General features: G+C 45.0%; 1 protein-coding gene and 1 long non-coding RNA gene across 12 annotated transcripts in view; one reads left to right on the forward strand and one right to left on the reverse strand.

Moving 5' to 3' along the window:
* Nucleotides 1-26,137, reverse strand: part of SLC39A11 (solute carrier family 39 member 11) — a 373,844-nt gene that overhangs the window by 177,794 nt on the left and 169,913 nt on the right. The gene's annotated exons all lie outside the window — the stretch shown is intronic.
* LOC132541697 (uncharacterized) lies at nucleotides 7,668-24,488 on the forward strand. Its single transcript, XR_009552796.1, has 2 exons — nucleotides 7,668-7,731; nucleotides 24,432-24,488. It is a non-coding gene; the product is annotated as an uncharacterized LOC132541697 (long non-coding RNA).

Genomic DNA, 26,137 nt, shown 5'->3' on the forward strand with positions numbered 1-26,137 from the left:
TAGCAACTGCTTTTGAAAAGTCTAATGGAAGCTAGTACTTTCTCTACAGCCAGAAAAAGAAGAAAAAAAAACAAACTACATAGGGCAGACTATATATATATATATATATATATATATATATATATATATATATATGAATGGGAGCTACTTCCTTCCCTAATCCAACTTTCTATCCCTTTTCTCCACTCTGAGACCATTCTTTCAGACAATATTCTCATCCAACCTTAGGCTATCTACTAAACTCAAGCAAAACTACTATCGTTGTACGCCCCCAGGAACACGCCTAAAATGGTTCTCCTAGCTTTCTTCTACCCTAAAATCCCTAATTTCATCTGCTTTGATCCTACTTTCTGGTTCCTGCTCATTAACCATCTTGTCTCAACTTAATGTTCCAGACACCAAGGCACAGATGCTACCATGACTCCAGCCCGACTTCTCTGGGCAGACAACCTCACCAATGTGTCCTGGACCCTCATATCTCCAGAGCTCTGGCCCACTAAGGAAAGACAGAAACAGTCTGGGGTCATGGATCAACCTGTCAATGCCCATGCTTAGCGGAGAAGCAATTACAGAAGCCAGAACTCCCACCTTCTGCTCCCGATAAACAACCTTGGTCAATACTCCCAGCGAGGGAGAAGTGATAGGATGAAGATAAGAGGACTGCATTCCAGCTCCATCAGCACCCAGAGAGAGAGAAGGGAAAGGAGAGGGACATATGGAGGTAGTTATGTTGTCATGAGTGGCTTAGAGGGGAAGAGAGGAATGAATCAGGAAAAGAAGGGGCAACATTGTATAAATGTGGACAGGTAGTTGTAGAGAAGATGGTTGGCCCATGTCTACAACTTTAGGGGAACTGCGGTGGATTGCAGTGGGGAGAGTGAAGATTCAGAACTCTGTGGTGGGAATGGTGTGGATTCAAACCTCTGTCGACAGATAATTCTGTAATATAAAAATATAAAAAATTTAAAAAAAAAGCATAGGGCAGTGGTAGATAGCATAATGGCTATGCAAAAAGACTCTCATGCCTGAGGCTCCAAAGTCCTAGGTTCAGTCCACCGCACCACCATAGACCAGGGCTGAGCAGTGCTCTGGTAAAAACAATAATAATACATAAATGGTTTTGAAATAATTTTTCAATTGGCAGAGGGTGGGCGGGTTCAAGAACCTCAGACTGGAGCCATTTAAGAAAATACCCCATGAATGATCATGGCCATAACCCATGGACCCAGTCCCACCAGGAACACAGACTGTGTGTCCTCTCTGGGATGATGTCACCGGCCACACTGTACAGGCTGAGTGATGTGACCTTGGGTCTCTGACGACTTAGCAGTACCCTCGGGAGTTCTGAATATGACCCCAGGATATCACTGGGTCATACATCAGCACAAACAGGAAAGCCCTCATCTGCTGGGTACAGATCACGTCAACTTCCTTCCATTTCCATGTGAGGAGGTTGAGACAAACAGCTGCTGACAACAGACACTACATCTAACAGAGACACCAGCAGCATCAAGAAGTCACTCCAGAGCAGGGGAGAGAGGGATCCCCTTCCTTCTCATTTCCCTTCCCGTCTTCTCAGAGCATCAGCATGATTTGGAGAAAGAACCTCAGTCATGAGCATGAATGTGCCAAAGCTCGCTAAGAATTCGTTCTGTTTCTCTAACCATTCATGGAATTAGAATGACTTCCTGTAGAGCATAAATGCATTTGAACTTGAAACCCTCACTGGCTAGCATCAGCCCCAATGGAGGGTAGGGCAGCCAAGGCACATGGGAGCATTTTTTTCCCTTAAGGGTCACATGAAAATTCAAGAGCAGGCCAAGGTGGTTAAAGACCATTTCACAGAAAGAAAAAAGGCCCCCAATATCCCTAACACAGTGACGGTCATATATCCCAACCACTTGTATAGTTGTTTGTTTGTTTGTTTTGGATAGAGACAGAGAGAAACCTAGAAGGAAGGAAGAGATAGAGAGGGAGAGAGACAGAGAGACACCTGCAGCCCTGCTTCAAGCACTTGTAAAGATCCCCAGCTGCAGATGGGACTGGGGGCTTGAAATCAGTTCCTTACACATTACAATGTACACTGAATCAGGTGCGCCACAAACCAGCCCAAGTGTGCTGATGATCTTGTTTTGTTCTATAAATGTATTTATTTATTATTGGATAGGAATAGAGAGGGGGAGAGAGGGGGAGGGAGGGAGGGGAAGAGAGAGAGAGGAGAGAGATAGATAGATAGATAGAGAGAGAGAGAGAGAGAGAGAGAGAGTGTGTCCTGTAGCCCTGCTTCACCACTTGTGAAGCGTTCCCTTTGCAGGTGGGACCAGGGGCTTGAACCTGGGTCCTCGCACACCATAATGTGAGTGCTTAAGCAGGTGCGTCACTGCCTGATGTCTTTGACAAATTTGCAGTCGGTGCATAATGGAACCGATAATGGATCACACTGAGAGAGCCAGACTGACTCAGGGGCTTACTCTCGCTGCCGCTGTGTCCTGGCTGTAAAAGGGGCTTAGTCATCATTTCTCTGTGGTGAGGTTATCAGGACTGAAACACATGTGAATCAGGCGGCCCTGTGCTTGGCACATGGAAAGCATAGTTAATGTCACCTATTCACTATCAACTTTCTTCCTTTCTTTCTTTCTTTCTTTCTTTCTTTCTTTCTTTCTTTCTTTCTTTCTTTCTTTCTTTCTTTCTTTCACATGACATGTTTATGGCACAGAAGGGCGATCTATTTAACTTAAAACAACAGAAACATTTCCCTAAATGTCTAGCTTTCCTGACTCTCGTTGTTAGTTCTGAGCTTGCAGGTTATGGAACTATTTATTTCTTTGTCTTCTTTTGTATCTATCAGAATAGTTCAGCTTTCTTTCCCAGGGGCTAAGATGTGCAGCTCCTCTGCCTTGCCACACGGGGGCACACTCCATCTGCTCCCGCCCACACTAAATGTATCCACCAGGAGAACATGCTTGACTTCCGTCACGCACTCTTTGTTTTATGGCTTGATGATATTTATGTATATACTGGAATGTGTAAATGGGACTGACCTATTCCAGAGAACAGAGGAAAAGTTCTGTTGCAGAAGGGGAAGATCTGTGCACATATCCTTAAGTCTGCCATGGTTTATTTCTAACTAGCTGCTGGCCAGCAATGGATTTCTGAAAGTTAGGTGGAATGATAGCACACATGAATTTTTCAAATAAAGCACAGCCATCTCTGAAAATAACACAGAAGAAAAAAAAATCTCTCCTTCGTTTACCCATCCTCTTCATCTGCCTTCTACTGCTACTCCTTTTATGGGACTTGGGGTTCCGTGGAGAGACTTGCATTGAAATAAAAAGAAAGTACTCTGGGGCTGGATGGTAGCGCAGCGGGCTAAGCATACATGGCACAAAGCGCAAAGACTGGCGGAAGGACCCTGGTTCAAGCCCCTGGCTCCCCACCTGCAGGGAGGTCGCTTCACAAGCTGTGAAGCAGGTCTGCAGGTGTCTATTTTTCTCTCCCCCTCTCGATCTTCCCCTCCTCTCTCGATTTCTCTCTGTCCTATCCAACAACAATAGCTACAACACCAATAACAGTAACGACAACAACAAGGGCAACAAATGGGAAAAGAGACCCCCCCAGGAGCAGTGGATTCGTAGTGCAGGCACCAAGCCCCAGCGATAACCCTGGAGGCAAAAAAATAAAGCACTCAACTCTTGCTTTTTAATCTTCCTGAGGATCAAGTTTTGGTGGTGTGAGGAAGAAGGAAGATCTTCAAGGGGATGATCTGAACTCTTCAACTATTTCTACTTTCAGTGCTGTCATAGGAACCCATGTGCACTGAAAGACGATGAAACCCAGAAATGGGGAGGAGGCGAGAATGTGACACAGTGCTGCCTGTCACTCTATTTATTTATTTGACTGGAGACAGAGAACAATTGAGAGGGGAAGGGCAAGAGACCTGCAGAATTGCTTCGCCATTCATGAAGCTTTCCCCCTGCAGGTGGGGACTCAGGGCTTGAACTCTGGTCCTTGCGCACTGTAACTGGTACGCTCAACCGGGTGCACCAAGCCTATCATTTGGTAGGAGAGAACGGGAGGAAGAAAGAGAAATGATATTCCTGGTGTCTTCTCTAGAACTTTCTCAGAGACACTTAGGCTTCTCAGACTCCTCAAGCCTTCCCCAGGTATGTCCGTACACCCCTTGAAGGACCCCTTTGCACTACCCACATATTCACCGCAAATGTCAGGCCTTGGCATAGTAACGAACACAGAACATCTGTTTACATCTCACCAATTTAATGCACTGATTAAGTCAAGGCAGAGCTGGGGGGCTGGGGGGGTGGTGCACCTGTTCAACGTACATGTTACAGTGCACAAGAACCTGAGTTCGAGACCCCAGTCCCCACCTGCAGGGGGAAGCTTCATCAGCGGTGAAGCAGTGTTGCATGTGTCTGTCTCTCTGTCTCTCCCTCTCTATCACCCCTTTCCCTCTTGACTTATCGCTATCTCTATCCAATAGTAATAATAATAATAATAATAATAATAAGACAGAGCTGGTTGGTTGTTTGATTCACTGACCAATAGAAATCCCTAGTCACTGATGAATGAAAGGCCATTATTCAAGAACATGGTTTTGTTATACATCCTCTTACTTAAACTCACAGACCAGTAACCTCAGGTGGGATTCTCTGTACTCCTCGTAATGACCTTGTCACTGACTATAAAGATACAGATGCATATTCAAGCAGGCTTGGAGAAAGTAAAAGGACACAGAATGAAATGTCAATCACACATTGACCCGTCACCTTAAAGGACCAGTTTAGTTGATGTTCTTGTACCCTAATTCAAAGCATGGTTTCATATAACAGTAAACTGTTTTTCTGTTCCCACTGAACATAACACAGATATTTCCACTATGTGCTGAAAAAATGCTTATAAGCATCTCATACCACTGGGAGCATAGGTTATCGCCATATTTCATTTCTATAAACACCACTGGAAAGCCTTTCACCTATATAAACAGTCAGAAGTAGGCAGGGGGTTTCCAGAGGTTGACTGTTGAGCAAAGGAACTTTGATCCGTCTGTCTAATTAATTTCCAGAAAGGCCATGCCATTTACGCTCCTGTGAGCAAAGACTGCAAATTCTCATGATGCCAATTCTTAGTCGGCCCACATATTTCTCCTTTAAAAATAAATGTATTCATTTATGGGTGGGGGGAATGACATTTTCCCTTAATTTGTACTTCTTTGACTGCAAGTCAAGCTGAACATTTTTCATAGCTTCAGGCATTTTTCTCCCTCTTTTTTGGTGAAAGGCCTACTGCCTCCCAAAGGAGGCCTCTTCAAGTAATGACAATATGATTAGCTAATTCCTTACAGACATGGGTAATTTTCCTGGGATCCACTTATGTTTGTCAATGACTAATGAGACTGAGTCAGGAGCAGCAGGTATATTATTACTCATCAGACAGATGTTTCCACCTGACCAGCTTGGAGTTTCAGCTTTGGGTTTGTTGTTGTTTTGTTTGTCTAATGGAAGAGAAAAGGCAGGGTGTAGTGTCTTTTAAGGGAATATCTGTGTCCCTTATGACATTATCTGGTATGATGGCAAAAGCTACTCTTCTCTCAATATGTTGAAATACCACTCTTCTCAAAAGCAGAGGCTGTCAAGAGCTTCTCTGTCTCTTTCTCGACGATTCTGGAATTCTTATAAGCAAAATGATATTGTTTCCAATAACACAATAGGAGGGGGAGTCTACTTTGAACCAGATCCTGGCCAGAGTTGGGAGACTGAGCAATTAAAAAATAGATAATGGGATTGATTGTCCTTGGATTTCAGACAGAGCACAGCTTTTAAAGTACAAGCACATCTCTAATATTGAGTGTGGGAGATACACTAAAAATTATTTCTTGTTTGTGTGAAAATTACACTGGCCTGGGTAAGCTGCCTTTCTTTTTTAAAAGATATTTTATTTATTTTTCTCTGACAAGACAGAGAGGGGGCAAGGGGAGACAGAGAGAGAGAGAGAAAGGAGTGTGGTGGCGGTGGTGGGGAGTGGGGACACTCTTCGTTAAGCACACATATCGCCATGAGCATGGACCTGGGTTTGAGCCCCCAACCCCCTACCTGCAGGGGAACGCTTCATGAGCGCTGAAGCAAGTTTTCAAGTGTCTATCTTTCTTTCTCCCTCTCAACCCCCTTCCCCTTTCAATTTCTTTCCGTCTCTATCTAATAATAGTTAAGGAGAGAGAGAGAGAGAGAGAGACTGCAGTTCTTCTTCACCACTACCCTGCAGGTGGGAACTGGGGGACTTGAACCCTGGTCCTTGTACCTGGTAACACAGACACTCAATCAGATTCACCACTGCCCAGCCCCTAGTAAACTACCTTGCATCTACCTACTTGTACCCAACTGAGGATTCAGGTTCTAGGCCGGGGAGAATCTGGGCAAACTGATTGCACTTTACTCCCCAAAATGGACACACACTCGATGTAAAAACCTCTGGAAAACATGCGAACTGGATTCTGCGTCACCCAGGGCCAGGAAAAGAATTTGTTGGGGGTCCAAGCAAACTTTATGGAAACGTAGCTGAAGTATTTCTCAAGCTTAGTTACGTGCCTTCAGGCAATAAAGGCAGCTGGAGTTTAAGAAACAGGTGGCTGAACAGCCCTGGAGACGGCAACAATGATTTCTGTTTATCGTTCTCGTGATCACAGGACTACGAGACCAGGGTCAGATGCTGCCTGTGGGAGAAGGTCTTTCAGCTGGTACAGACGTTTCCAGGCGCGGAAACTAGCCTCTGACTTATCTCCAGTGCTTACGAATAAGCAATTGCTTAGTGACAACACAAGTAGACCTGCCTAATGGGTAGAAAATTAAATGTGCAGCAGAAAAAGAGCTGGGTTCACAGTGAACTCAAGATTTCTCACCCGTTCTGCGAGCAAACCAGTACCACCCACAAAGACACTGTTCCGCTCTAAGTAGCGAAGTGAAGTCAGAATCCCCACACTTAGCTGAGGGAGCTGAAATTTCCAGTAAGATTCAAAGCTCTCCACCTACTGGGTCAGTGCTCAGGCTTTACAGAGACAAACCACCAATTACTTATCAGCACGAACTCATCCCAGATCTAAAAATAAGCTCCAAGTGAACTCCAGAGTGCTCCCCACCCCCACGCACGATGTTCCCTACAGATGTCCTGGTGGGGAGAAACCCTGCCTGCTTTTTAGGTGATCTACCAACAGAAGACCTTGCTTTCAAAAGAGTCTCCCACCCCAGACAATAACTCAGATCTACTGGCATATCAGATTTCTGGATCAGGCAAGACAAAAACAAACAACAGCAACAACAACAACAAAAAACTAGTATAGCCACAGGCCCTTTGGAATATAACTAAAATATGCTTACTAGCTATCTACAAAATGGAGACTCCCTAACTCTTCATCTGCACTATTCCAGCCTTTAGGTCCATGTTTGGTCAATAATTTGTTTGGCTTTGTATGTTAACTCTCTTTTCAGCCACCAGGTTCCAGATGCTAGCAGGATGCCTACCAGACTTCCCTGGACAGACGACCCCACCAATGTGTTCTGGAACTTTGCTTCCCCAGAGCCCCACCCCACTAGGGAAAGAGAGAGGCAGGCTGAGAGTATGGATTAACCTGTCAACACCCATGTTCAGAGGGGAAGCAATTCCAGAAGCCAGACCTTCCACCTTCTGCATCCCACAGTGACCTAGGGTCCATACTCCCAAAGGGTTAAAGAATAGGAAAGCTATCAGGGGAGGGGAGGGGATACAGAGTTCTGGTGGTGGGAATTGTGTGAAGTTGTACCCCTCTTATCCTATGGTTTTGTCAATGTTTCCTTTTTATAAATAAAAAAATGAAAAAATGAAAAAAAAGCCTCCCATACTCATTAGAGAAAGAGTGTCCCGGATAACACTAGTGCATGTAAGAACTTTGCAAAGGTCTGTAGGCCTCCCCAAGAGAGATGGTAGCTCTTTGCATGCCTAACATGCTTGTCAAGTACCAGTTCTTGCAGGAAGCATTCAAGAGAATGGGACGTGTTTCAGGGCTCACATCCAACAGCTAATAACTTGATGGCCATTTAGCCCACTCTCCCCTTAGACACAATGCCTTACCGCCATTTTGTCCGATTCTAGACCACTTTACCGTCAACTGTGATGTTTAGAATATTTATCTCGGGATCAATGCCCGGCCTCCTCAAACACCAACCCCTAGACCTCATATTGAATCAGACCCTGTGGGAGAGGGGTCCAGGTATCTGCACTGTACACTCTACTATCCCCCACTTCCACACCCTGTCAGCACAGAGTCATTCTGATACAGGCAAAATTTTTGAAAAGTAATGTTTTGAGGTGGCCAGGCAGTGGCACACCCAGAGAAGCATTTAACATCTGACAGTGTGCAAGGCTCTGGGCTCAAGCTCCCAATCCTACCTCCTGCAGAAGAGAAGCTTCATCAGTGAAGCAGTGCTTCAAGTCTTTCTCCCTATTTCTCCCTCCCCTCTCAATTTTTCTGTCTCTCTCCAAACTAAATAAAATATTTTTTTAAAAGGAAGAAAGGAAATGTTTTCGACTGCCCAGACATCACTTAACCCAGGTACTTCTCTGTCCTTTACATCTACTTCAATCCAAATAACATGCTGGCCATGAAGGTGTGTCAGGTAGCAGGTACCTGACCTTTAGTTATTTCTGGACACACAAGGATACAGGACTCTTTCAGACACACAGTGGAAAAAGAAAAAGGATTTGAGATGACAAAGGAGAAAAAAAATCAATCGTATTGTCTTGATAGGAACCATCATTTCTTTAACCCAGAAAAAAAGTCTTCTTTAGTTTGTTTTATAGATGATATGGGTCATCATAAAAAAAAAATAATAATAACCACTGGTAGAAGAATGGACAAGAGAAACACATTTCCCCAAACCTAGGCATTCTCTCCCCTCTCCCCCTAAGTCTACAGAGGGTCTGTGGTGAGCCTGTACAAGTCTAAGCCAAGGCTCCTACCTTCCCACCACTACCCTCATATAAGGAAATCGTTCCCTGGGAGTCAAAGCACAAGCGCACCAGTGACAAGTGTTAGCTGCTGCAATCCAGGGATGGCGCACCTCACCAGGATTAGCAGGGGAAGCCCAGGTCTGCTGCGAGCTACAGCTGGAAAACAGAAATCAATCCTCTGTCAAAGGCACATCACAGAAAGGAAAAAGCTGCACTAAAAAGGTGTGAGACCACATTTCCATAACCATCTCGGTTTATAGATTTTTTTTTTAATTTTCGCTTTTTGAAATGTAAACAATGGAGGCTGAAACACAAAATAAAGGGAGATAATAGCAACAAAAAAAAAGAAGAAGAAGAAGAAGAAGAAGAAGAAGAAGAAGAAAGGAAGGAAGGAAGGAAGGAAGCAAAGTCACCAAGCAGTTGCCTGAGGATGCAGGGTTTGCTTTCTGTCTTTGTTCCAAGGAAACCCTACATTCAAGTGTTTATGGGGCATGGTCCTTGGTGGGGGCAAAGCAAACAAACTCATTGTGAAGGAGCCCATGGAACCAGCCCCCCCCCAACCTGAGTCTACCAGAGAACCTAGAGTGAATAAACAGAGATCAGGACTCCCTGCTCAGGTGACAAGATGCCTCCTCCAGGGTGGCCCAGGGGGGGCTCCAGAGGGCTCCCTAGAGCCCTCACTGAGTGTCTCTGGCTTAGCCTGCTTTGGCACTAAATGCTGTCCACTCTTCTGGAAACACTGTCCACTCTGCTAGCAGGTCCCCCTTCATGGGCTAAGGTAAGGGCGGTAAGGGCATCTGTAGCCGCAAGAGACCTGAGAAAGACCATTTTCTTTTCTTTTCTTTCCCTCCAGGGTTATTGATGGGGCTCAGGGCCAGCACTATGAATCCACTACTCCTGGAAGCCTTTTTTTTTTTTTCTTTCCATTTTATTGGATAGGACAGAGAGAAATTGAGAGAGAAGGGGGAGACAGAGAGGGAGAGAGAAGGATAGGTACCTGCAGACATGCTTTGATGCTTGTGAAATGTCCCCCCCCCCCCCCCCCCCCGGTGGGGAGCCAGCTGGGCTCTAGAACCCAGATCCTGAACTTAGTACTATGTGCACTTAACTGGGTGAGTTACCATCCAGTCAAGGGAGACTATTTTCCATCCCGAAAGGCAGACTCTGTCTTCTACCAAGAGTCTCCAGGTGGGGGAAGGCTAAATCCCAGATCTCATCCAGGGATTCTGGAACTAAGCTGCTGGGAGCAGGATGTGGGAGGAAGCGAAGGAAGATCGGAGTAGGGAACAGCTGGCGCGAGGAAGCTTTAATTATGTCCTTAGCTGTCCTGTCTTCAATAGATTCGCCTATATTAAATCTGGGTCAGACTATCTTCTCATTTTAGAAAGTTACAATTAAATGGATGGAACCCATGGCACTGGATTCTCAGGCCAATTCTATGTTTTTGCACATAACCTTGGGAGAGTCCTGATGTCTAAGAGTCTTGGCTTCCTCCAAACTTATTTGGGGGGGGGGGGGGGAGCAGAAAGAGTCCTTCTTGGATGATTTTTTCAGACAGAAAGAGAAAATGGAAGAGGAGTAGAAGGAGGAGGAGGAGAATCAGAAGAGGAGGAGGAGGAAGAAAAGGAAGGAGGAGGAAGAGGAGGAGAAGGCATCACAGCACCGAAGCAGGCACACTATCCAGGTAAGGCCTCCGACTTAAATAAGCTGAACCAGGCAGACGCCGTGGCCCCTCCAACACAGCCCTCCTGTGCTTCCACAGTCTCTTTAATGTACCTGACCTAAAGAAGCACTCGTGTTGGGCGTCGGGCTGTAGCGCAGCGGGTTAAGCACACGTGGTGCAAAGCGCAGGGACCAGCGTGAGGATCCTGGTTCGAGCCCCCGGCTCCCCACCTGCAGGGGAGTCGCTTCCCAGGCGGTGAAGCAGGTCTGCAGGTGTCTGTCTTTCTCTCCCCCTCGCTCCATGTCTCTCTGTCCTATCCAACAACAAGGACATCAATAACTACAACAATAATAACTACAACAACAATAAAAAAAAAAAAAAAGGCAACAAAAGGGAAAATAAATAAATAAAAAATTAAGAAAAAATCACTCGTGCTAAGAAACTGAGCAACTATCTCAAGGGCTGGTGTTTATGCAACTCCATTGTAGTCCAAGACATTTTCTTCTTCTTTTTCTTTTTTACTTTATTTAATAGAACTGACAGAAATTGAGAGAGAGAGAGAGAGAGAGAGAGAGAGAGAGAGAGACCAGCTGCCCTGCTTCAGCACTTGTGAAGCTTTACCCCTGCAGGTGGGGACCACGGCTTGAACCTGGGTCCTTGTGCCCTGTAATATGTGCACTTAACCAGGTGCGCCAACCGCCCGGCTCCACTCAAGACATTTCCTGAGAAGAGTCTCAGGGACAGTGCAGGCGAACCATTCATAAAATAAAGAACCTTCACTACGGAAGAAACAATTTTTTTCTCTCAAGTAGAAAGCATCATTTCCCCCCTTAAAAGCCTGTGAAGTAGGGGCTGAACAATGGTGCGTCTGGACTGTTCAGCACACACATTACTGTGCACAAGGACGTTGGTTCAAGCCCCTGGTCCCCACTTGCAGGGGAGATGCCTCACGTGCAGTGAAGCAGCACTGCAGGTGTTTCTTTTTCTTTCCCCCTCTCTCTATCTCCCCTTCCCCTCCGCACCGTCCAATAAAAGAAATAGTTTTTTAAAAGATTTATTTATAAAAAATGTGTGCATCAGCCAAGTAAGTAGTTCAGTGGTTGGAGTGCAGGGCTTGCATATCTGAGGTCCCAGGTTAAGTCCTGGCACCACATAGAAAAGAGAAAAGTCCTCTCTCTCTTCCTCTCTCTCTCTCCATAAATTAATCTTTAAAATGCACTAAATATTTTCTTGTAGTTTTTTCTACCTCCAGGGTTCTGGCTGGGGCTCGGTGTCAGCATTACAAATCCTTTACTGCTGCTAGTAGCCATTTCCCCCACTTTATTGGACAGGACAGAGAGAAACTAAGAGAGGAGAAGGAGATAGAAAGGAAGAGAGAGTGTAGTCTGGGAGATGGCTCAGTGGATAAAGCACTGAACTCTCAAGCATGAGGTCCTGAGTTCAAGCCCCAGCAGCACATGTACCAGGGTGATATCTGGTTCTTTCCCTCTCCTCCTATCTTTCTCAATAAACAAAAATCTTAAAAAAAAAAAAAAAAGAAAGAAAGAAAGAAAGAAAGAAAGAAAGAAAGAAAGGGAGAGAGACAGACATATAGCTGCAGACCTGCTTCACCGCTTGTGAAGCTTCCCCACTGCAAGTGGAAAGCTGGGGCTTGAACCTGGATCCTTGCGAGGGTCCTTGCACTTCATACTACGTGTGCTTAACCAGGTGCACCACTGCCAGGTGCCCTAAATATTTCCCAATAACAGAAAGATCCCATACACTGTAGGAAAAACCAGCAAATATTTACCAACTAGAAGCAATCATCTTAAAAAATAATAATAAATAAACCTACAATCTTTTTCGTACTTAATGATATGTGTATCAATCTACACATATGCATATTTCTTCAACAGAATCACGGCATTTTGAAACATGACTTTATACAGAAAATGACACTCGGTTATATTCCACGCCCATGTAGCAATGGCTCTTAATTGAATTTCCTTTAGCAACTAGAGGTCAAGAGAGGCACAATGGAGAGACTCCAGTAGAGAGGACTGAGAATACTAAGAATCCTGTTAGGAGAACAGACACGCTGATTGCCCTAATCACTTCCGGCTCAGGCACACCAGTTACCTTCCTGGTCCCCCAGAGAGCTTTGGTGTTTGGAATCAGGAAAACTGGCTGGACAGGAATTATAAATCACCACTTAAAAAACAGGCCAAATGTTGAAAGTCAAAGGGCCAGTGTTTCACGCTGTGAGGCTTCTGTGATCTGATGTTTATTTCTTCCGAGTGGTTTCTGAGCCCTTCCTTGTTCGGGTTCAGTTAGATCTAAGTGGCATTGTGGAAAGACTGTGTCTTGGGGTGGTTCAGGGTGTGGGGAGGAAGGGTTATCATTTAGGCAACCTGATTGCCTGCAACACTGAATAGTGTCCCAGGGTGTCACGGAGAGGGAGTCTGAGGTGACAGGTGGTGGTGCAACCCGTTGAGCTCTTTTGTTACAGCGCTTAAGGACCTGAGTTCAAGCCCCTGGCTCCCCACTTGTAGGGGGGAAGCTTTACAAGTGGTGAAGCAGTGTTGCAGGTGTCTCTCTGTCTCTCCATCTCTGTCCTCTCTTCTTGATTTCTCTGTCTCTATCTAATAAATAAATAATTTTTAAAAAATGTACTGACATCAAGTCTGCAGAACCAGCCTCTCTCATATCAGTAAGCAGGAGGAAAGAGCTCGAGTCCCTTCTAAGTCTTTCTTGTTCCCAGCTCTCTAAAGAGCCTTGCGCCATGCCTGATTCACAGGAGGCACTTAAATGTTTGTAGAAAAAAAAAATAATGAGTTGATGGGTGTTTGTTCCACACACACACACACACACACACACAAATACTGTCTTGGTTGGGTGTATGGATCGACCTATCAATGCCCATGTTCAGTGGGGAAGCAATTACAGAAGCCAGACCTTCCACCTTCTGCATCCCACAATGACCTTGGGTTCATTCTCCCAGAGGGATAAAGAATAGGAAAGCTATCAGGGGAGGGGATGGGATATGGAGTTCTGGTGGTGGGAATTGTGCAAAGTTATACCCCTCTTATCCTACGGTTTTGTCAATGTTTCCTTTTTATAAATAAAATTTTTTTTAAAAAACTGTCTCTACACATCAACACAGAAATCTTTCTACACATACCCAGGATGTCTGTCTGCATCCTCTTATGTTTCTATTTTTAATTAATTAATTTATTAATTAATTTATTTATTTTCCCTTTTGTCGCCCTTATTGTTTTTCATTGTTATTAATGTCGTCGTTGTTAGATATGACAGACAGAAATGGAGAGAGGAGGAGAAGACAGAGAGGGGGAGAGAAAGACAGACATCTGCAGACCTGCTTCACCGCTTGTGAAGTGACTCCCCTGCAGGTGGGAAGCCGGGGGCTCGAACCGGGATCCTTATGCTGGCCCTTGCGCTTTGTGCCACATGCACTTAATACACTGTGGTACCGCCTGACCCCCTATTTTTAAATTTTATTGAATAGAGACAGAAATTGAGAGGGAAGGGGAGATAGAGAGGGAGAGACACCTGCAGCCCTGCTTCACTGCTCGTGAAGCTTTCCCCCTGCAGGTGGGGACCGGGGGCTCGAACCTGGGTCCTTGTGCATTGTAAGGTGTGTGCTGAGTCAGGTGTGCCACCACCCAGCCTCCCTTCTCTTTCAAAACGCAGTCCCTGGGAATGAACTTGGGGCTTCTTGTGTGTGTGAAAGCTTCCCCAGCATGATTATCTACTGTTTTAAGAGAGAGAGAGAAAGAGAGAGAGAGAGAAAGAGAGAGAGAAAGGAGAGGCGGAGAGGGAAAGATAGACACCACAGCATTGCTCACCATTCATGGAGTTTCTCCAGTATCAGCCATGCTGCTTGGGGTGTCAGGGATCCAACCTTAACCAAGGTGAGGGGCTTCCAGATGCTCATTAGATTCAAGAGAATGACATAAACAACTAGGAGAGGGACTCAGAGAAGTCAGTAGGAGGACAGAACTGGGGACAGAACAGGTGGACAGCAGCTGGACTTAGAGACATTCCAGCACAGGAAGCAGCGAAGGAGCTCAGGGCACACCCTTCCCCCAAGAGCAGCAGAAAATGTCCCTTTCCTCCGAGAGAAGACGGAAACTATATTCTTCCAGAGAGAAGGTGCAGTAAGTAGAAGCCTTTTGAGTGGAAAAAGATCCCCTTCAGCCAGCATAACCTCCAGAGACAGAAAAAGAAGCCATGTCCGGGCTTAGTCACAGTCAGCAGGGGCTATGAACTAGGGAACCATTAGCACAGGGTTGAGATGCAGACGCCCTGCGCAATGCATCGGAAAGTTAGTTTTCCTCATGAGCTCAGTGTTTCTCCAGCAACATCGTGGTGCCCTTAATCTGTTCAGGAAACATTTCAGACAGAAGGCACAGGTGGATTTTTAAGAACAGGGATCCCAACTGACCAAGGAAAACCCACTCTGCCAGCCCAGCTACTCTGCAAAGAAGGAAAGCATTCACCCCTTTTTATTATGGGCACAGTTCTGCCAAAGTCTGACGTGCAGGAGGCCCTGGACGGTGACAGGAGACATCTCGCAGGCACTAGCCCAGTGGCAGCAGCATGGTGGATCCTGCACTGTTGGCTAGTTTTACCCTCTGGCCTCACAAGCATTTCTCCTCATTCCAGATCAGCAGCTGAGATTGGATGTGGGAGCTACTGGTTTCTCTTGCCCAGAACTGATGGGTGAAGAAAGCTACAGGTGACAGAAGGACTAGAAGCTTTCATACATTCCATCTCTGTGTGTGTGTGTGTGTGTGTGTGTGTGTGTGTGTGTGTGTGTGTGTGTGAGAGAGAGAGAGAGAGAGAGAGAGGAAGAAAGGAGGGGAGGAGAGGGGGAGGGGAGGAGGAGAAGGAGAGGGAGAGAGGGAGGAGAGGGAAGGAGGAGAGAAAGAGGGAGAGGAGGAGAAGGGGAGAGGGGGAGAGGGGGAGAGGGAAGGGAAGAGGGTTCAGCAGGAAGCAGAAATGTCTTGCAGAAAATCAAGTCCTTGGATAAAGATTCTCCAAGTGAAATTCAGACTCCTGCTGACCATTAGTGCTAAAAAAGGCCTGGGGCTGGAGGATGCCACATGGCCCTGTGGCTTCTACTCCACATATAAAGGTAAGAGGGAGAGGGAGAGATGGATGGATGGATGGATGGATGGATGGATGGATGGATGGATGGATGGATGAAGAAAATAATAGGTAGATAGATAATACATGCCCATTTTGTGGAGCTTGAGCAAAGTGCAAATTCTTTTTTATTAAATTTTTTATTGACACCAGGGTTATTTCTGGGGATCAAATCCAGCACTATCAATCCCCAGTGACCATTTTTTCCTTTTTTAAATTTTTGCATCCAGGATTATCACGGGGACCATTTTTCCTCTCCTCCCCCACCCCCCATTTTATTTGATAAGACAGAGAAATTGAGAGGGGAGAGGGGATACAGAGGAAGAGAGGGGCCAGGCAATGGCGTGCCTGGTTGAGCGCACACAGTACAGTGCACAAGGACCCAGGTTCTAGCCCCTGGGCCCACCTGCAGGGGGAAAGCTTCACGAGTGGTGAAGCAGGGCTACAGGTGTCTCTCTGTCTCTTTCCCTCTCTATCTCCCCTTCTCCTCTTACTTTCTCTCTGTCTCTATCAAATCATAAATAAATAAATTTTTAAAAAAGAGGGAGAGCGAAAGAGATCTGCAGACCTGCTTTACCCCTCATGAAGTGAACCTGCTGCAGGTGGGGAGTGGGGGCTTGAACTCAGGTCCTTGCACATAGTACTATGTGTGCTTAGCTGGGTGCACCACAGCACACCCTCCCTTTTTTTTTCTTTTCTATTTTGAGAGAAATTGAGAAGGGGAGATAGAGAGGGAGAGACAGACACCTTCAGACCTGCTTTACTGCTTGTGAAGCTTCCCCCTGCAGGTAGGGAGCTGGGGATCAAACCCAGGTCCTTGTGAATGGTAATATGAGTGCTCAGCTTGGTTCACCACCACCCCAACCCAAAGTGCAAATTCTTGTACTTTAAGGTGGCAGTTGGGAAGGTACCGAGAAGCTAAGCATGGCCTCTGTCGGAAAGTAATACTCCAATCCACAACACGTTCTGTCTTTTTTTGAAAAGGGAGTTAGTAACCAATGGGCCTGGAATTTGAGTTAAGCAAGAAGAATAAGTTTTGACAGGCTGGTCTACCACTGTACCAATCGTTAGCAAGAATGTATTTTGCACTTGAAAATTTGTTAATTATTCTTACCACAAGAAAAGTTCAAGTTAAGTATCACTGCAACACCTGATGAAGATCAAATTTAAACATGTTTGTACAGTGCAAGTTCTTACAACACAAGAGCAGCCACGACTGGCACTTCAGGCAACATAACTTAGGGGATAAAAGAAGGATTCAGGAAACAAACCCAGCACAGGTGAACTCGCAGTGCTGACTCACAATGGCCATCCAGGTGGACCAGCAGGTAGGATGCTGGGTTTGCATCCATGAGGCCCCAAGTTCAGTCCCTGACACAATCTCTGCTGGAGTGGTGCTCGTAACTATGAAAATCTCTTCTTTTTTTTAAATTTACACAAAGATGGGGGGGCCAGGTGGTGGTGCACCTGGTTGAGTGCACATGTTACAATGCTCAAGGACCCAGGTTCAAGCCCCTGGTTCCCACCTGCAGGGGGAAAGCTTCAGGAGTGATGAAGCAGGACTGCAGGTGTTTTCTCTGTCTCTCTCCCTCTGTATCTCCCGTCGCCTCTCAATTTCTCTCTGTCTTTATCCAATAAACAAAGACAATAATTTTTTTTAGAGTTGGGGGCCAGGTGTTGGCACACCTGGTTAAGCACACAGCAGTACACAAGGACCTGGGTTCAAGCCCCTGGTCCCCACCTGCAGGAGGAAAGCTTCATGAGTGGTGAAGCAGGAGGAAAGCTTCATGAGTGGTGAAGCAGGGCTGCAGGGGTCTCTCTGATTCTCTCCCTCTTTGTCTCCCCTTCCTCCTCTACCCAACAACAAATAAATAAAAATATTGAAATTTTTAAAAAGTTCTTTAATTTTTTTTTTTAAGATGGGATTCCCAGATCACTTGTGGAGCATCTAGTGGGATTCCTCTCTCTATTCAAAACCATGCACCAAACGGAACATCTCACCTTCTGCCCAGAACAATGATCTGCAGGTGTGCCGTGTCCCCCATGGACTAGTAGGGTGGGAAAAAGTGTCAGTGCAGAAACTAAGAAACCGTCTTCTAGGAGGACCCCAGGGAAGCCCATGGAGAAACTGGTACTCTTGATACCAGGTGCCAAGGAGAGGTGGCATGGAGGTGTTTGTGTCCGCAGGATACCAAGCTATGTCTCCACGTGCTGAGTTCCTGAAGCCAGTCCCAGACCCATGCATAAGCAGCTGCCTGGCACAGTTTAGTGAGGTTACCGGAATGAAGCCGTCAAGAACCGCCTCAAGTGTGGAGTCAGACCCCTCCACGTACACCTGCCCCACACTTAGGCCCTGTAGCCCCCTGAGTGTGCAAAAACCAGGTCTCGGCTGAGGCGGGAGGATGACCGTGCCAGAGGCAGGTAGCGGGGGTGGGTACAGAGAGCAGTGTGCCTGCTGTCATGGCAACCCACGATCAACCAGGGATGGAGACAGGGTGCTCTGCTAAACCGAAACCCAGGCAACGTTTTAACACAGACCGGGAAGAAGTGAATGATCAGATTATTTCTTCCTGTTCTCTTTTCCTCCTTTCCTTTCATGTCACCAAATGAACTCTCTGAGATGAGCCTTTTGAGAAAACAACAAGCCCCTAGGGAGTCGGGCGGTGGCATGGCGGGTTAAGTGCAAGAACCAGCATAAGGATCCCGGTTCGAGCCCCGGCTCCCCACCTGCAGGGGAGTCGCTTCACAGGCGGTGAAGCAGGTCTGCAGGTGTCTATCTTTCTCTCCCCCCTCTCTGTCTTCCCCTCCTCTCTCCATTTCTCTCTGTCCTATCCAACAACGACGACATCAATAACAACAACAGTAATAACTACAACAATAAAACAACAAGGGCAACAAAAGGGAGTAAATAAATAAATATCTTTTTTTAAAAAAAAAAGCCCCTAAGTCTCACTCTTACACATCACATTCATGCACAAGGCTAAGATCCCCGTTCTGCTAGTAGCTTGTCCAGCTCAAAGGACATTCTGTTTGCTGAAAAAGATTCATAGGGGGCATGAGCCTCCCCATCCCCAGACCCCAGCAAGCAGCTAGGACAAACATTCTCATACCCTGGACTGACTGAGAATTCCCCGGTGGACTGTAAGAGAGCAGAGTCCCTGGTCCTAGCCCACGAGAACTGGTTTCTACCATTCAGGAACAGAACGTAAACATACGTCTATATATTTTTCTTTCCAAGCATTCAGAGAATTCTGATGTAAACAGACAGTGATTTGCCCTGTGAGAAGCGCAAACCAAGAGAGCTGAGCTTTGTCTCCTACGTCCATCCTTCACGTGTTAGACTCGGTTCAGTTAAAACTGGGCACCCAATGGACTCAGTTCTAAAACACACCCCAGGCTATGGGTGGGGCGAAGGTTTCACAAGAGATCCCAGCACTGCAATACATGTTCTGAACTGAGTGAATTTGATGAATTTACATGGGAAACACAGCCTGGGAGGCTCTTTCTCCAGGCATCATTATCTCCCATATTCGAAGCAGGACAGGAAAACAAAAACATGCTCAAATCTCCCTGTATTCACAAATAAAAACTTAATCCATCTCTGCTCAAACATTCCCTGCTCAGGAGCTTCACAGAAATCCTGACCCACATCTTACACCAGGTGAGGAATTGTGGACATGTGTTTGCATTTTAATGGTCAAATTTATAGCAATGACAAGGCACAACTCTTGGAAGAGTTCAAAGTTTGTGAAAATTCCAGGAAGTGCTACTGAAGGAGGGCTTGCTGCCCAATAAAATCTGGGACATAAGACCTGGGGAATGACTAAACAGTCACTGGAACAACTGCTTTGCAATTTAAATTTCTACCGGAGATACATCTATTTCCAGTAAGACATAAAGATGAAAGTCAGCATCTCTTTCTGGGCCAGCGCTTATTTCAGGGAGCAGTGAAATCGTATCCCTGAGAAACAACAGTTTTCCGAAAGGAGACCTCCTCAGAAATCACTAAAATGAAACCAAACAAAACTTCCTCCACACACATCTGGAAATGAGGAGTGAAATAAACAAGCGAAAACAGTCTTGAGATACAGATCTGAGCTTGCCACAGAGAAGGGGGCCACTGGTGACAAGGAAAGCAGAAGTCAGAATCTAGAAGTGAAAACCAGCTCACAGGAGGCTGACGGGTGAATGAGGGTCCCGGGAAGGGGGTCCTGCTGCCCAGGTGGGGGCAGACATGAAGCAGGAGGTGGGATCTGACAAGTGGGAGACTCACACGGAGCCTGGTGGTGGTGCACCTAGCTGAGCGCATGTTACAGTGTGCAAGGACCCAGTTTCAAGTCCCTGGTCCCCGCCTGCAGGGGGAAGCTTCACTTGAGGTGACGCAGGGCTGCAGGTGTCTCTGTCTCTCTCCCTCTCTCTACCTCTTTCCCTCTCTGTATCCCCATTCCTTTCAATGTCTGCCTGTCTCTATCCAATAAATAAGTAAAAAAAAAAAAAAAATATATATATATATATATATATATATATATATATATAATAAAAAAATTTATGAGGGTGAGTCCTGACATGAAAGGACAGACTGGGAAAAAATTCCATTCAGCATTGCAGAAACAAAACAAAACAAAAAAAGCCAATCTCAGAAGACTCTTGAAAACTGAAAATTAATTCTTGAGCTGATCATATTTCCATGAGTGCTAGGACACCCCTCCTGCCCACCACACACACACAGCTTGGACATCACTGTGAAAATCAGTGCCAGACTAGTGTGATTGCAAAGGAGCCTTACAATCAATATTAAATCACTAATAAACAAAAAGTTAAGAAAAAAACGGGGGGTGGGGGAGGGAGAACACTCAGAAGTGGTAATGGGTCTAGGTGTGACATAGAAAGGGAGTAAAGACAAGATCAGAAGAGAAAACACAAGTAGAACCTGAACTGGAATTGGCGTATTGCACCAAAGTCAAAGAGAATACAGGTCCAAGGATGACAGAGGACCTAGTGGGGGTTGTATTGTTAGGTGGAAAACTGGGAAATGTAATGCATGTACAAACTATTGTATTTACTGTTGAATGTAAAACATTAATTCCCCAATAAAGAAATTTAAAAAAAAAAAAGGGAGTAAAGGCAGGACTGTAAAAAAAAAAAAATGGTGCCAGAGAGAGACGGCTGAATATGGGATGGTCCCGCTCATAGACAGTGAGAAGGAAGAACAGGAGAGCAAACACCAAGCAGAACGTGGACAGGAGCTGGTGTGTTGCACCAAAGCAAAGGCTCTGGGGTAGGAGGGGAGGGGTCAGGTCCTGGAACATGATGGCAGAGGAGGACCTGGGTGAGGGGTTAGAGTGTCATGTGGAAAATGGAGAAATGTGACACAGGGACCAACTACTGCATTTTATTGTCGACTGTAAACCATTAATCCCCCAATAAAGAAAAATAAATAGATCAATCAATAAAAAGTTAAATGGGCAAAATAGGTATAGATACAGATACAGATAAAGCGTTAAAGATATGCCGTTAGCCCATCTCTACAACCTTAGGAGAACTACTGCAGTTTCCAGTGGAGGTTGGGGACATAGCACTCTGAAGGTGGGAATGTTATGGAATTATACCCCTGTTTTCTTATAATTGTGTAAATCAATATTAAATCACTAACAAACAAACACACAAAGAAACACAAGCATACACAGGAGCCGTACAGACGCCAAAGAAAAAAACTATTGTAAAGGGATCTCGTGATTCAAGACCCTGGGAGCCTTGAAGATGAAGTTCCCGACCAAAGTTGCGAGGGATAACACCCCCATGGGGTGAGAATTAGTGGAAGCACAAAGCAAGGGAAACATCCCTTCTAGACAATAGACAATAGACTTAACAACTCACAGCATAATAGAAATGCCTAACTCAATTAAAGGCAATGAAAAGAACCACGTGACAAAATGAAAGCAGACATATAAAAGAAGTCACTAAGGCAACTAAAAAAAAAATTATAGTCATTTCAAATAGAAATTCAGCAGACAACTAAAACATAGGTGAGCAGCAGGCTGATGTGTAAACAATGAACCAGAGAATAAAGACATCACAGAGAAAACAGTGGGCAACAGGAAAGAAAAAGCCTGACACGTGAAAGATAAAGAAATACAAGCAACATGCATCTAATAAATGTTGTGGAAGGGGAAATAATCTGAGCGAGAGGCCAATGCGAGGCAATGACTGCTAAAAATATTCCAGAAAGAATAATAATGAGGGGCTGGGTGGTGGCACACATAGTGCCAAGTGCAAGGACCCATGCAAGGATTCGAGTTCTAGCCCCGGCTCCCCACCTGCAGTGGGGACACTTCACAAGCTGTGAAGCAGGTCTGCAGGTGGCTGTCTTTCTCTCCCTCTCTCTATCACTCCCTCCTTTCTCCATCTCTCTCTGTCCTATCCAATAAAATGGAAAAAAATATCTGGCAGGAGCAGTGGATTTGTAGTGCAGGCTACCAAGCCACAGAGATAACCCTGGAAGAAAAACAAATAAACAAACAAAACAACACACACACACACACAATGCATAAGGAACTGGGTTCAAGCTGCCAATCCCCACCTGCAGGGGGAAACTTCACAAGCATTGGAGCACTGCTGCAAGTCTCCCCCCTCCCCTCTCTCTTTCTAATATTTTATTTATTAATGAAAATGATAGGAGGAGAGATAGAAAGAACCAGACATCACACCAGTACATGTGCTACCGGGGATTGAATTCAGGACCTCATGCTTTATCCATTGCACCACCTCCCAGACCACTTTCTCCTCTCCCTATATCCCTGTTTCTATTAGGAAAAACAGGACAGAAAGATAAAGGAAAGAAGAGAGGAAAAGAGAAGGAAAAAAAAAATGACTGCTGTGAACAGTAGAATCCTCATGGAGGCAAAAAAAAAAAAAACGCTCCAGCAATAGCCCTTGTCGCAAAAAAAATTTTTTTTAATAATTAAATTTTTAAAATAAAGAAATGACAGCAATAGTGAGTATTCTGTTTAAAAGAGTATGCCAGCTCCTTGTTTTTGCTATCCAGAGCTCGAGTGCCTACATAACAATTCCATTGCTTCATGTGGCTTTTTCCCCTTATACAGACAGATACCTGCAATACTGTTCCACTACTCGTGAAACTTCCTCCCTGTAGGTGGGGACAGAAAGTTTGAACCCAAGTCCCTGCACAGAGTCACATGTGTGTTCTACCTGGTGCTCCAATGCCCATTTCCTTGAATACACCAATCCTTACACAGTTCACAGAACACAGACACCACACTAACAGACAAGAACAGAAAAGGTACATTTAAAAGGCAAAGATGATCAGAGAGAAGGACAGAAAACAGAAATGGGGTTGCTGTTGTGTACACTTTATATTTTGAATAAGGAGAGTATAATGACAAGTAATGCAATTCTTCAGCGGGATGGAAGCAGTCTAAATGGAAAAATAAGGAATAATATTGCCAAAGTACTACAAGAAACAAACATGTCTTTCAAGCTGGAAACTAAAATGCAACTCTATTTTCCTTCCAAGAGTCAGAGCTGAAGAAGGCTATTTTTAGTGGGTACTAAGAGACATTATCTGAACCCTCCTGCTCTGCTGCTGGGAATGTCAATGGGTCCAACCTCTGTGGAGAACAGTCTGGAGAACTCTCAGAAGGCTAGAAATGGACCTACCCTATGATCCTGCAATTCCTCTCCTGGGGATAGATCCTAAGGAACCCAACACACCCATCCAAAAAGATCTGTGTACACATATGTTCCTAGCAGCACAATTTGTAATAGCCAAAACCTGGAAGCAACCCAGGTGTCCAACAACAGATGAGTGGCTGAGCAAGTTGTGGTCTACATACACAATGGAAAACTACTCAGCTATTAAAAATGGTGACTTCACCATTTTCAGCTGATCTGGGATGGACCTTGAAAAATTCATGTTAAGTGAAATAAATCAGAAACAGAAGGATGAATATGGGATGATCTCACTCTCAGGCAGAAGCTGAAAAACAAGATCAGAAGAGAAAACACAAGTAGAACCGGAACTGGAATTGGTATATTGCACCCAAGTAAAAGACTCTGGGGTGGGTATGGGTGGGGGGAGGATACAGATCCAAGAAGGATGACAGAGGACCTGGTGGGGGTTGTATTGTTATATGGAAAACTGAGAAATGTTATACATGTACAAACTATTGTATTTACTGTCAAATGCAAAAATATTAATTCCCCAATAAAGAAACTAAAAGAGAGAGAGAAAGAGAGAGAGATGTTATTACCATGGATTCTAAGCAAAGAAATAGTAGGGGGACAATGAAAGAGAATCCAGGAAGATGTTGAACACAAGAAACAATGATACACACACAAAGAACAACAACAAAAGAAGCAACCACTGACCATCAAGAAGACGATATAAAAACTGGTGACACTTCATTTAACACGTCAGCTCTACAGAAGACAGTATCAAAAATGAGCCCCATCCCACTAGGGAAAGAGAGAGGCAGGCTGGGAGTATAGATCGACCTGTCAGTGCCCATGTTCAGTGGGGAAGCAAATACAGAAGCCAGACCTTCCACCTTCTGCACCCCACAATGACCTTGGGTCCATACTCCCAGAGGGATAAAGAATAGGAAAGCTATCGGGGAGGGGATGGGATACAGAGTTGTGGTGGTGGGAATTGTGTGGAGTTGTACCTCTCTTATCCTATGGTTTCGTCAGTGTTTCTTTTTTATAAATAAATTTAAAAAATGAGAGGAAAAAAAAAGAAAAGATCTACCACAGAATGGGAGAAATCTTTTCTAAAGAAAGAGTCTGAAATATAAAGGTTGTCAGGGGGTGGGCAGTGGAGCACCCGATTAAGCACACTGAGTACTAAGCTCAAGGATCCTCTCAGGGATCTGAGTTCAAGCCCCTGTCCCCCACTTGCAGGGGGGAGATGCTTCACAAGTGGCAAAGTAGGTCTGCAGGTGTCTATCTTTCTCTCTTCTCTCTTAATTTCTCTCTGTCCTATCCAATTAAAAAATAAAATGGAGGGAGTCGGCCGGTAAGGTAGCAGGTTAAGCGCACATGGCACGAAGCACAAGGACCTGCATAAGGATCCCAGTTTGAGCCCCGGGTTCCCCACCTGCAGGGGAGTCGCTTCACAGGCAGTGAAGCAGGTCTGCAGGTGTCTGTCTTTCTCTCCCCCTCTCTGTCTTCTCCTCCTCTCTCCATTTCTCTCTGTCCTATCTAACAACGATGACATCAATAACATTAACTACAACAAGAACAAAAAAAAAAGGGCAACAAAAGGGAAGATAAATAAATTAAAAATAAATAAATAAATAAATAAATAAATAAAATGGAAAAAAAAATGGCCTCCAGGAGCAGTGGATTTGTAGTGTTAGTCCTGAGCTCCAGCGATAACCCTGGAGGGAAAAATAAAAATAAAAGTAAAAATAAGTTCTCTTCACAGTGACGTTTATTTACAAAAACGCTCCAATGTAGGGGGTGGAGGTAGGCACACAGATCTTCGGTGGTGGTAATGGTGTTGATCTAGTAACTGACAGCCTTATAAATCACTACTTATTCAATATGCCAGGGAAATTGACTGAATGCCTTGAGTTCTTTATATGCATAGATTCAGCTGAGTATACATTCCTTTAGTCTAAGCACTTAATGTTTCCTGATTTTTTTTTTGTTTGTTTTGCCTCCAGGTTATTGCTGGGACTTGGTGTCTGCCCTAAAAACCCACTGCTCCTGTGGCCATTTTTTTCAAAAAAAAAAAAAACTTTTTGGATAGGACTGAGAGAAATTGAGAAGAAAGGGGAGATAGAGAGGGAGAGAGAAAGACACCTGCAGACCCTCTTCGCCGCTTGTGAAGCGACCCCCCCCTGCAGGTGGGGAGCAGGAGGCTCGAACTGGGACTCTTGCACGGGCCCTTGCGCTCCATACTATGTGCATTTAACCCGCTGTGCCACTGCCTGGCCCCTGCACGTAATGTTTCAAATTTGTAAACTGAGTGAATCTGGACACTGAGTTTAAATTGTTAAAGCATTTCTATACCATTTTCATATTTAAATATGAAATTACTTATAATCTTATACCAGGTAGCTCAGAAGTAATCAGTCCTGTCAGTATCTAAGATATAGTTATTTGTAAATAGGATCAAATGACAGAAATCATGGTGAGGCCTTGTATGCTACTGTAAAGACTATGGGATTTTCAAAGTAAAGCACGCCCCCAAATTCCTTGGTTCTAACAGTAATTACCTATTGCCCTCTTAAACCCTGAGACAGCAAGGAACCTTCCTCTTCCTCTTTAGAAGTCATATTTTTGTCAGCCCTGGAACCTCTGGGACTT

The sequence above is a fragment of the Erinaceus europaeus genome, chromosome 12 (assembly GCF_950295315.1).
Source record: "Erinaceus europaeus chromosome 12, mEriEur2.1, whole genome shotgun sequence".
In the NCBI taxonomy this organism is placed as follows: Eukaryota; Metazoa; Chordata; class Mammalia; order Eulipotyphla; family Erinaceidae; genus Erinaceus; species Erinaceus europaeus.